Source organism: Schistocerca americana, chromosome X, assembly GCF_021461395.2.
Source record: "Schistocerca americana isolate TAMUIC-IGC-003095 chromosome X, iqSchAmer2.1, whole genome shotgun sequence".
In the NCBI taxonomy this organism is placed as follows: domain Eukaryota; kingdom Metazoa; phylum Arthropoda; class Insecta; order Orthoptera; family Acrididae; genus Schistocerca; species Schistocerca americana.
This window is the reverse complement of record NC_060130.1, coordinates 655,071,233-655,082,566: the sequence shown is the minus strand read 5'-3', so window position 1 is coordinate 655,082,566 and position 11,334 is coordinate 655,071,233. Positions and strand designations below refer to the sequence as shown.

At 44.5% G+C, this 11,334-nt stretch overlaps 1 pseudogene; it reads right to left on the bottom strand.

The window, feature by feature from the left end:
- Window positions 1-3,345: 3,345 nt before the first annotated feature.
- LOC124556933 lies at window positions 3,346-3,463 on the bottom strand (annotated as a pseudogene).
- Window positions 3,464-11,334: the final 7,871 nt, after the last annotated feature.

Below are 11,334 nucleotides of genomic sequence, written 5' to 3'. Positions count from 1 at the left end.
GGGTCAGCTGCCAAGTGGACATAGTCGACAGCTTTGTAGAACGTTATCGCCGAGACTACCGTGCCGATGAGGTCGTCCTGGACTTCGATCCTATAGCCGTGGACGCTCCACGAGTTCTCTCGCTTGAGGAGGGGGTTACGTTAATGGAACCTTTCACCTCCGTGGAGGTCACTACCGCTGTCTTCAAGGGCGCGCTATACATGTCATCAGGCATCGACGGACTCCCTACTGAATGTTATCGTACGTTTTGTGGTCTCATGTCTACACGATTGACGGAAATGTAAAATGAACTGATCACGTCTGCAGCAGCCATTCCGCAAGCATTAATCTAGGACATCATTATTCCCGTTCATAAAGCGGCACCTGGAGTTACTGCAGGCCCTACCGCCCTATCACCTTATTAAATACTGATGATAAGATTTTTGCGCGGCTTTATATCCTGTCTTAGAATGGAATGGCTTCCCTGACTGGTTCATCAGCGTCCTTCGGTGGCTCTAGCAGCGCGTGTTCGTTGATCGAGGCCAATGGGAGTGTGGCGGGTACGTTACCAACTCAACGGTCGGTCCGCAAAGGCTGCCCCCTATCCATGTGCCTTTACGTAGTGGCAATGGAGCCTACTGACGGCATTCGCAGGTGACCTCCTGCAGTTGGTTCGTTCTCGGGAGGAGACGCTCGACACCATTATGGCTCATGGAAGAGCAGCTGGAAATGTTATGAATGTGCGCGAGCTACCCCCGGAAGATCTTGCGCCCCCGTCCTGTGCCCAGTGTCTTCTCCATCTTGGGATCACCTTTACGTAGTCAACGCGCCGTACAGCCACGGTCAGCTTCGGTGAAGTTTTGAGAATAACCCGTATAATGATCAGTCAAACTCTCTACGCCGCCTTGATTCTTTGCAGCGTGTTGCCTACCTGAATGCCTATGTGGCATCCAGAATGGTTCGCATTACTCAGGTTCTACCGATGCCGATTACGACAGGACGTAGTATTAAATGGGCATTCGAATATTTTCTGACGGCTGGGTCCATCCTCAAAGTGCGCTGTGACATACTTCCTCACCCCCTGTGTACAGGGGCCTTGTCTCACCAACGTACACTATCACGCGGCGGCACTTTACATGGCCACGGTGTATAAATGACGGTCCAGTGTTGCGGCCTCCATTACTCACTATTCACTTGTGGTCCTTTTTCTAGTGTCCCTATCCCCGCCGGGCCCGGTTGCTAGTGTCATACCCACGTTTGCAAACATCGTGGCGTTCATTGTGCTTTTCAGTTATGCTCGCACCGAACTCCCAGGAACGCGCGGCCGCCGGAAAAGGATTTCTATGTCCTTTGCCTGGTTAATGTCACCCGTAACGTCGTAGAATGCAAGTTCCCATTGTTTCGGTGAACTGTGAAATGGCGACACGTTCATCGAAGTATTTTTCCGACTCATATCAGATCAACTTGGTATTATGCGACCTGTGGGAAGTTTCCAACTAACCGGCAAATCTATGCCATACGAATGGCGGACTCTCCCCTCTCCGCCGTCTGTCGTGGTGACGACGATGATCATCATCGATTCAACTGTGTAGCCGTTGTGGATGTCTGGTTGTTGGGGCGAAAAATGGTCGCCTGTTTTGTACGAGTATCGCAGACGGAGAGTACTTTCTTTTACCAGCGGTGGAATATTTTCCTGCAACAAAGTCTAGGGCGGTTCTCTGGATAGAAAAAAAAAGTGGTTCAAATGGCTCTGAACACTATGGGACTTAACATCTATGGTCATCAGTCCCCTAGAACTTAGAACTACTTAAACCTAACTAAGCTAAGGACATCACACAACACCCAGTCATCGCGAGGCAGAGAGATTCCCTGACCCCACCGGGAATCGAACCTGGGAACCCGGGCGCGGGAAGCGAGAACGCTATAGCACGACCACGAGCTGTGGACTCTCTGGATAAAAGGTTGGACCTTACTTAGCATATCTATATGGAGATGATCATCACTCGCCCCTTGATTTTTGGCAGTACTTGCAGACTGCACATGCGGAAGCTGCGCGCTGTTCCCGTCATCCAGCGTATTTTACCAATTATCTTAACAGTGTTTTTACCACTCCCCCATCAAGTTGGCGTGTTCCGGTGTGGCAGGCACCCGACCAATTTGGAACGAAACACGACGCGCCTCCACATTGCACTCGGTGCTCCTGCCATCCTTTATCACTTTGCGGGGTCTCCAGGGTTGCAGATGGCTGGACTAGTTTCAATTTGCCTTTCAACTGTCTATATGTGCGAAATACATGAATAAGATGTAAAATATGTAAAATAAAAATGAGCAGTGTGAGGGTGCAGCACAGCGGTGGAAGGGGTGGGGCATCATAGCCAGGCCTCGGGTTTCGACCACTGCCCACCTTGTTACCTCCAACCTGTAACTGACTGTGACCCTAATACAAAAAAATAAAAAACAATACAAAAACTTAAAATATTAAGAAACAATTAAAAAGACTGACGTTTTCTTTGTTTCAAAGCATTGAGAAATTGTAACTTTGTCACTTGAAATATCCCCCTGGATAGAAAGAAAATTTTTTAAATTAAAAAAGAAGAAAATGGAAAGGTGATTGCTCGCGATAAGCCGTAAATCCGGGTTCGAGTCTCGGTCCGGCACAAATTTTCATTCTCGCCATTCCATTATGCGGCTGATAGTTGTCCATATTCGCAACTGCGAATATATTTCTTGCATTTCAATATGACTGTAGTCGTCACAGTGCATGCCCGAAGGAACTTTGCATCGTAATTCGGAATAACACCGGCACTGGAATATCGTATCGTATATACCACTGTAAATGGTGTTCATTTATCTTTCTTCAATTTGTGTGGGTTTATACTAATTTCATTTTATTTTGTAGGACATATGTAGCGTTAAGCATTTTCGTTTGCTGAAAACGATTTTTCTGCTGTTGACTGTCACGCTGTATTTTTTATTGTCCTCCCTTGTACATTAAATGGCCTGCAAAAACGACTCAGTCGGGCTCATCTTAATGAAAGAGTAATAAATGAATAAACATACTCAGCACCTATCAGACCACACTGATGAAAGGGCGTATTCCTACCAATACACTGTCTGAGGAAAAATATTCGGACACTTATTAACAACAAACAAACAACTCCTCCCAAACAGGCCACGAAGGCCCCAAAGATACCGACCGGCCTCTGTGTCATCCTCAGCCCACAGGCGTCACTGGATACGGATATGGAGGGGCATGTGGTCAGCACACCGCTCTCCCGGCCGTATGTCAGTTTCCGAGACCAGAGCCGCTACTTCTCAATCAAGTAGCTCCTCAGTTTGCCTCACAAGGGCTGAGTGCACCCCGCTTGCCAACAGCGCTCGGCAGACCGGATCGTCACCCATCCAAGTGCTAGCCCAGCCCGACAGCGCTTAACTGCGGTGATCTGACGGGAACTGGAGTTACCACTGCGGCAAGGCCGTTGGCTCGGACACTTATTAGTGGTCATTAATATGAGGTGTTTCCTCCCTCTGGCTTTATAACCGCTCTAACTGTACTGGTGGTACTTTCAGTGAGGTTTATGAACGTCTGTGGAGGTACAGTATCCCAATCTTCCTCAAGATTCGAAACTAGAGAAGGTAAAGATGTTGCACGATGTGGTCTGGAGCGAAGTTCGCACTCAAACTCAACCCAAAGGCGCCCCATTGGATTCTGGTCGGGACTCTGGGCTGGCCAGTCCATTTCAGATGCAGCTTTATGACAAGGTGCAATGTCATGCCGACACAAAGAATCATCTTGTGAGAATGGTTCCTCTACAGTACACCGTACAAAATGTTGTAAAATGTGCTCATATCCTTATATCCTTCCTAACCAGGAAAATCACCACAGTACCGTAACACTAACTATTCTCTACTTCACTGTTGGCACTATACATGGTGAATGTAGGGTATCAAATGCCAGTTCTGGTCAAAATCGAAGATATCAGTAGGAGCTATCTTTTCAAGAATCGAAATCTCTTTCCTTGGATTCCCTGATACTTTCGATCAGATAGTGTATTGTCTACAGCTGGCAGGTGCCCATACTACATCATCCTTTTCGGACTGCCTCCTCCAGTTGTCCCTGACCATTACCACTCGTGAAACATGGTATGGGCCCGTACACTGGATGACGGCCCCTGTAGCGTCTCTCATCTCCTTCCCCTTTCTCCGAATGGCCGTCACATATGTGTGTTACCAACAACATTGCATGTCCAAGTGATCTGCGCTACAACTGACAATATCCTCGATCAGCAATCTGTCCTAAAGGCCACCCCCGAACTACGCCCTCTGCCATTCAAACATGCCGGCTCCATGCGAGAAGCCTAAGCGCCCCATGAACGCCCGGTATAACCTTGAACCTTGAGAGTTCGTCGGCCTCATCTTCTGACGTCTTCCGTGAATCATACGAATGATTTATCATAGCAGGTGCATGTCCGGGTTAAAAGTTCTTTGGACTCACTTACGCCATAATGGTTTTTGTTCATGTATGCAACGTAAGACCCCCTTCTCCCCCCCCCCCCTCCCGCCGCCCCATGAACCATGCACCTTGCCGTCGGCGGGGTGGCATGCGTGCCTCAGCGGTACAGATAGCTGTACCATAGGTACAGCCACAACGGAGAGGTATCTATTGAGAGGTCAGACAGACGTGTGGTTCCCGAAGAGGGACAGCAATCTTTTCAATAGTTGCACGAGCAACAGTCTGGATGATTGACTGGTCTGGTCTTGTAACATCAACCAACAATTTTGCTGCGAACGGCTGAAGGCAAGGGGAAACTACAGCTGAAATTTTTCCCGAGCACGTGCAGTCCTGCTGTATCGTTCAATGATGATGGCATCACCGGCCATATGGTTCTAGGCGCTTCAGTCTGGAACCGCGCGACCGCTACGGTCGCAGGTTCGAATCCTGCCTCGGGCATAGATGTGTGTGATGTTCTTAGGTTAAAATGGTTCAAATGGCTGTGAGCACTATGGGACTTAACATCTGAGGTCATCAGTCCCCTAGAACTTAGAACTACTTAAACCTAACTAACCTAAGGACATCACACACATCCATGCCCGAGGCAGGATTCGAACCTGCGACCGTAGCAGTCCCGCGGTTCCTGACTGCAGCGCCAGAACCGCACGGCCACCGCGGCCGGCGATGTTCTTAGGTTAGTTAGGTTTAAGTAGTTTTAAGTTCTAGGGGACTGATGACCTCAGATATTAAGTCCCATAGTGCTCAGGGCCATTTGAACCATTTGATGATGGCAGCCTCTTGAGCGAAATATTCCGGAGGTAAAGTATTTGCCCCATTTGGATCTCCGGGCGGGGACTACTCAGGAGGATGTCTTCATCTGGAGAAACGAAACTGGTATTCTACTAATAGGACCGTGGAATCTAAATCCCTTAATCGGGCAGATAGATAGGTTGAAGTTACATGTACTAGGAATTAGTGAAGTTCGGTGGCAGGAGGAACAGGACTTCTGGTCAGGTGAATACAGGGTTATTAATACAAAGTCAAATAGGAGCAATGCAGGAGTGGGTTTAATAATGAATACGAAAATAGGAATGCGGGCAAGCTACTATGAACAGCATAGGTGAACGCATTAACATACCTAAGATAGACGCGAAGCCCACGCCTACCACAACAGTACAAGTTTATATGCCAACTAGCTCCGCAGATGATGAAGAGATTGACGAAATGTATGATGAGATAAAAGAAATGATTCAGCTAGTTAAAGGAGGCGAAAATTTAATTGCGATGGGGGATTGAAAATGGATAGTAGATGGACTGGGTGAAAGGAATGAAACAGGAAGCTGGCTAGTAGAATTTTGCACAGAGCATAATTTAGTCATCGCTAACAGTTGATTTAAGAATCATAAGAGGAGGCTGTATACAAGGAAGGGACATGGAGATACCGGAAGTATTCAGATTCATTAGGTAATGGTAGGACTGAGATTTAGAAAATAGATTTTAAATTGTAAGACATTAGCTGGGGCAGACGTCGACTACGATCACAATTTATTGGTTTTGAACTGTAATTTAAAACTGAAGAAGTTGCAAAATGATAAGAAAACAAGGAGATGGGGCCCGGGTAAGTTGAAAGGACCAGAGCTTGTTGAGAGTTTTAGAGGGAGCGTTAGGTAACAGTTAAATATAACGGGGGAAAGGAATACAGTAGAAGACGAATGGGTAGCTTTAAGAGAAGAAATAGTGAAGGCAGCAGGGGATCAAATAGTTAAAAAGACAAGGCCTAATGGATATCCTTGGATAACAGTAGAGATATTGAATTTAACTGACGAAAGTAGAAAATTCAAAAATGCAATAAATGAAGCAGGCGAAATGGGAACAGAAACGTTTAAAGCATGAGAGTGACATGAAGTGCAGAACTGCTTAGCAGGAATGGCTAGAGGACAAATGTAAGGAAACCAAAGAAAAATTTGGAGTAGGAATTAAAGTTCAGGGAGAAGACATAAAAACTTCAAGGTTTGCCGATGACATTGTAATACTGTAGGAGACAGCAAAGGACTGGGAAGAACAGTTGAACGGAATGGGCAGAGTGTTGAAAGGAGGATATAAGATGCAAATAAACAAAATCAAAACAAAGATAATGGAATGTAGTCAAATTAAATCAGGTGATGCTAAAGAAATGAGACTAGGAAACGAGACACGTAAAGTAATAGATGAGGTTTGCTATTTGGGCATCAAAATAAGTAATGATGGCCGAAGTAGAGAGGATACAAAATGGAGACTGACAATGACAAGAAAATCAATTCTGAAGAAGAGAAATATGTTAACATCGAATATAGATTTGAGTTTCAGGAATCCTTTTCTGAAGGTATTTGTCTGTAGTGTAGCATGCATGGAAGTGAAACACGGACGACAAACTGTTTATACAACAATAGAATAGAAGCTTTCGAAATGTGGTGCTACAGAAGAATATTGAAGATTATATGGATCGATCACGTTACTAATGTGTAAGTACTGAACAGAATTATGGAGACAAGAAATTTGCGACACAATTTGACCAAAAGAAGGGATTGGTTGGTAGGATATATTCTGAGACACCAAGGGATCACCAATGTAGTATTGTAGGGTAGTGGACGGTTGGAGCAAAAATCGTAGAGGGAGACCTGAGATGAATATAGGAAGCAGATTCAGAAAAATGTAGGTTGCAGTAGTTATTCGGAGACGAAGAGGCTTGCACAGCATAGAGCTGCACGGAGAGCTGCATCAAACCAGTCTTCGGACTGAACACCACAGTCACATGCAACGTAAGACGAGAATAATAGCGAGCACATTTGGAACAGTGTAGTTTATTGCAGTCAAGAACATGCGAAACAATACAATGCCCGCACTGGTTTCGATTGGACAGCCAGGAGCCTCGTTTACCCAATAGATTGTTGATATATCATGACAATGTCATAGGCCAAAATTCCCCGCGTGAGATAATAAAATGGCGTGTTTCACGCGGTTACATATATTTCGTGCGTGAGCGTTATGGAGCTGAGCATCAAACTCTACTGCTGAACGTTATAATAGAAACGTTTAGAATCACGTAGAAGTTTCTTCTAAATTTCACAGAGTGTACGTTCCGAAAAGAGCCAGGTAACGTATTAGTTTCTCCCACATACATCGCATGAAAAGACCACAACGAGAAAATCATAGAAATTAGAGCCCATACAGAACTTCCTTACCTCTTCCATTCTATCTCTACACACACGCGCACACACACACACACACACACACACACACACACACACAAGAGCGCGCGCACACACACAACAACAGAGAGTTGATAATCCTCTCACAGGGAGCGTTGTGTGGTGTGAGAAACCGAAATGTGTCTTGGACATTGTCATGCAGGAACATCACATGCCTCATAATTTATACAAATGCCTGAAATGTTGAAGCTGTGCCATGCATTGTTCAGTGCGCCCGCAACAAACACCAGAGCGTATCGCCAATTTTTTGCTGTGGAATCCTTCTCTATGGGGCTCGGAGATGGTACGTACTTCACTGTCTGACGCAGAATGTTAGATATCAGTTGTGGATCCAAAGGAGCCAAGGAGGGGGGGGGGGGGGGGGGGGTGGACAGTGTAATGACCCCCAAAAACACTTTTTAGTAAAAGTGTTTAAAGCTTTACATATTTATATTTCTGAGTTTCTCTGCTACCTCTCGGAGAATAAAGTAGCATTAGAACTAACAATCTCGAAAATGCAAGGAGTTCTAGAAAATTACAGGCTGCTTTTCAGTTTCTTCATTACGTGGGTGAGCTTGTGGCTCGATCGTCTATGGAAACATTCCAACCAGGTAAAGGTGACCATTCTATAGGCTGTCTGTGCCTGCTATCGAGAACAAATCCGATACGGTTCCAGAGTGCACAACTGGGATAGGGAGGGAGCCACAGGAAGTTGAATAAGTTGATACAGAAATGGAAAGAAGCCCTGCCCCACTAAGAAAAATATTATACTAATACCTACTTACAGAATATAATCGCAAATGACTAAAATAAACAGCGTTCCTCTCATTTACTCGATGGCAGAGTCATATAGTGGTGAATGCACACGCTGATTTTATATTGTGCAGATTGTGGTGTCGTCAAAACTGTGACAGTCTGTTCATATTATAGTTATTAGATCAATTACATGACATATGTACTTCTCAAATTTCTGGATCAATGCTTTCCAAATACCACACGCCTCTGAAATGAAATAACTTGAAAGTTACGTTAAGGCGATGTTCGCACTAACATAAATAAATTAATATTATTTATTTCAAATATTTTATTTTTATTGTTTGCGTAGTCATAGATATCTGTAGCATCTTATACGTGATGTTGACGGCTAGGTATATTTGGGAGGGGAGAGAGACTATAACAATCTGTAGCTCTTCCAGAACCGAACTCCAAATCCACGAGTGTTAGATACCGCTCTCATAGTCAACGCCTCGGTTACAAACGTTTCTCTCTGCTCCCAAATCCAAATGCAACGAAGTCAAGTTCATCAAGAGTAGAACGCTGAATGTTAGCCAATAACGAGAATAAGAAAGCCCAGGTACAGTGCAGTAAGCACAATGGCGTGATTGATAGTAGCTCATGCAACGGACTGCCCAAGACTGAGTCGCAGCTAACTGCTGGTGCACTGCTGCGAGCAGCTCAGCCCGCGTCACATACCGTGCAGAGACCTGGTGACCGGACTTTGGTGAGAATATTAAACAAACTATCTTGATTGATGCCGCGGCGGTATCACCTCCTACGACTGAAGTTTTTTTGCGTTTATTCCATCCGTTGAATTCTTCATCACAAATAGGAGGTGGACTCTATGTTGATGATATGTGGGAGGTAGCCTGGCGATCAGTAAGTGTGTTGATAGATCAGTTTGAGGCATACCGCTCCTCGTGTTTCTAGCTGACATTCTGTGTATAAAACCGGTTCTTACTTCTACTGCGATCCCTGTTGTTCTGCTGTGATGCTCGAGGTGAGAAAATGTAAGCCACTGCCGTTGCAAACCAGGACGATGACCACGCATAGTACATCTTCCCTGCACAACGAACAGCGACACACTTGACGTCCAGCGTGTTGGGCGCTATTTCGGAAGTGCATTCCAACATCTCACATTCCTGCAACACGAATTCGCAGAAGTTCAATTAACTGCACCAACTGTGCTGGTCAACCCCGACCTAACATCTATAATGTTTATTTCTTCTTTCTTCTTTAGTGTTTCTGTCTTACGAAGGTATGAGGTGAACGCTCTCCATTGCGTCCTTTTTCTAGCTTCTCCCTCCATCTGCTTATATGTTCATTCATTCCTAATGTCATTTATCATTCCAGTTCTCTTCCAACCTCTTCCTCTCATTCCTTCCACTTTTCCCTCTATAAGTCTTCGTTGCAGACAATTCCTACACACTTTATGTCCCAGCTAAGATTTTCTTCTTCTTTCTGATCACTTCCAATATTCTTCTTCTCTCTTCTATTTTCTTTCTTACTTCCTCATTTTTAAGCCTGCAAGTCCACTTCACCTTAAGCATTCTTCTACACAGGCACATTTCGAAACTTTCTAAATATTTTTTCCTTCTTTTTAACTGTACATGATTCACTGCTGTATAACAATGCACTCGAAACAGAACGTTTATCAGATCTTTTCATCAGCTGTATTGGAATTTTTCTAGTTGTTAATAACTGCTTCACATTTTCAAATGCTCTCTTTCTCATAAATAGCTTCCTGTTTATTTCTTCCGTAAAGTTTCCGTTCCTCATCATTTAACTTCCGAAGTACAGAAAGGATTTTGCTTGTTCTACCTTTTTCTCCGTCTAAGAACATGTTAAACGGCGCTTATTCTCATCACTTTTGTTTACTAACCCTGTCAAAATAATAAACCAGATTCTGTCTATAGAGCCGGCCGGAGTGGCCGAGCGGTTGTAGGCGCTTCAGTGTGGAACCGCGCGACCGCTAAGGTCGCAGGTTCGAATCCTGCCTCGGGCATGGATGTGTGTGATGTCCTTAGGTTAGTTAGGTTTAAGTAGTTCTAAGTTCTAGGGGACTGATGACCTCCGCTGTTAAGTCCCATAGTGCTCAGAGCCATTTGAACCATTTCTGTCTATAGAGAAGGGTAATTGAAGTATTTATCTTCTTTTATTTCAGACACACTCACATAACATGACAATAATTATAACCGGTCTTCGTCTTCAGCTTCTGCAATCAGAAAAAAATCTACATTAAGAACTTAAACTCTAAAACTTTTGAAAGTTATATTTGTAATTAAAGTAAAAACTCAAAATACGTACAATTCATCCCAAAAGTCGTAGGCGGTGTTTGGTGAGAGAAACGTACTAAATCTAAGAACAAACACCAGGGGAGAGCCTTACAGTGGATACATTTTTGAAAACATTCTTTAGATTCAATTCTACTATGGTTACTCTGATTTTACGATGATGGAACCAGCTGTAACAGTCGCTACGCTCTACATGGTTTCCTGTGTTCCAGCTGATGTTGGCAGAGAGCTGCACTGTGCCGTCTGGCCGTGTCGTCACTTCCACGCAGTTTTCCAGATAACATAAACACCTCGTAGCTGGAAGAAAAGTGTCATCAGTCTGCAGCGCAGTGCTGTCGTGTGCTGTGTTAGTCATGTCATCTCTGCTGAGCATATGGTGAATGATGCAAATACCGCACAACCAGAAGTAGAGCGTCATCAGTAGTTGGCAACATGTGTAAATAACTGTAGCATTCCTACTTTGATTTTTGTCCCAAACAAAGTTTTGTCAGTTCCGTTTATAATCATCGGAAAGTAAATCTCAAAATACATACAGGTCATAAATGTCAAACTTGGTGAGCCAAGT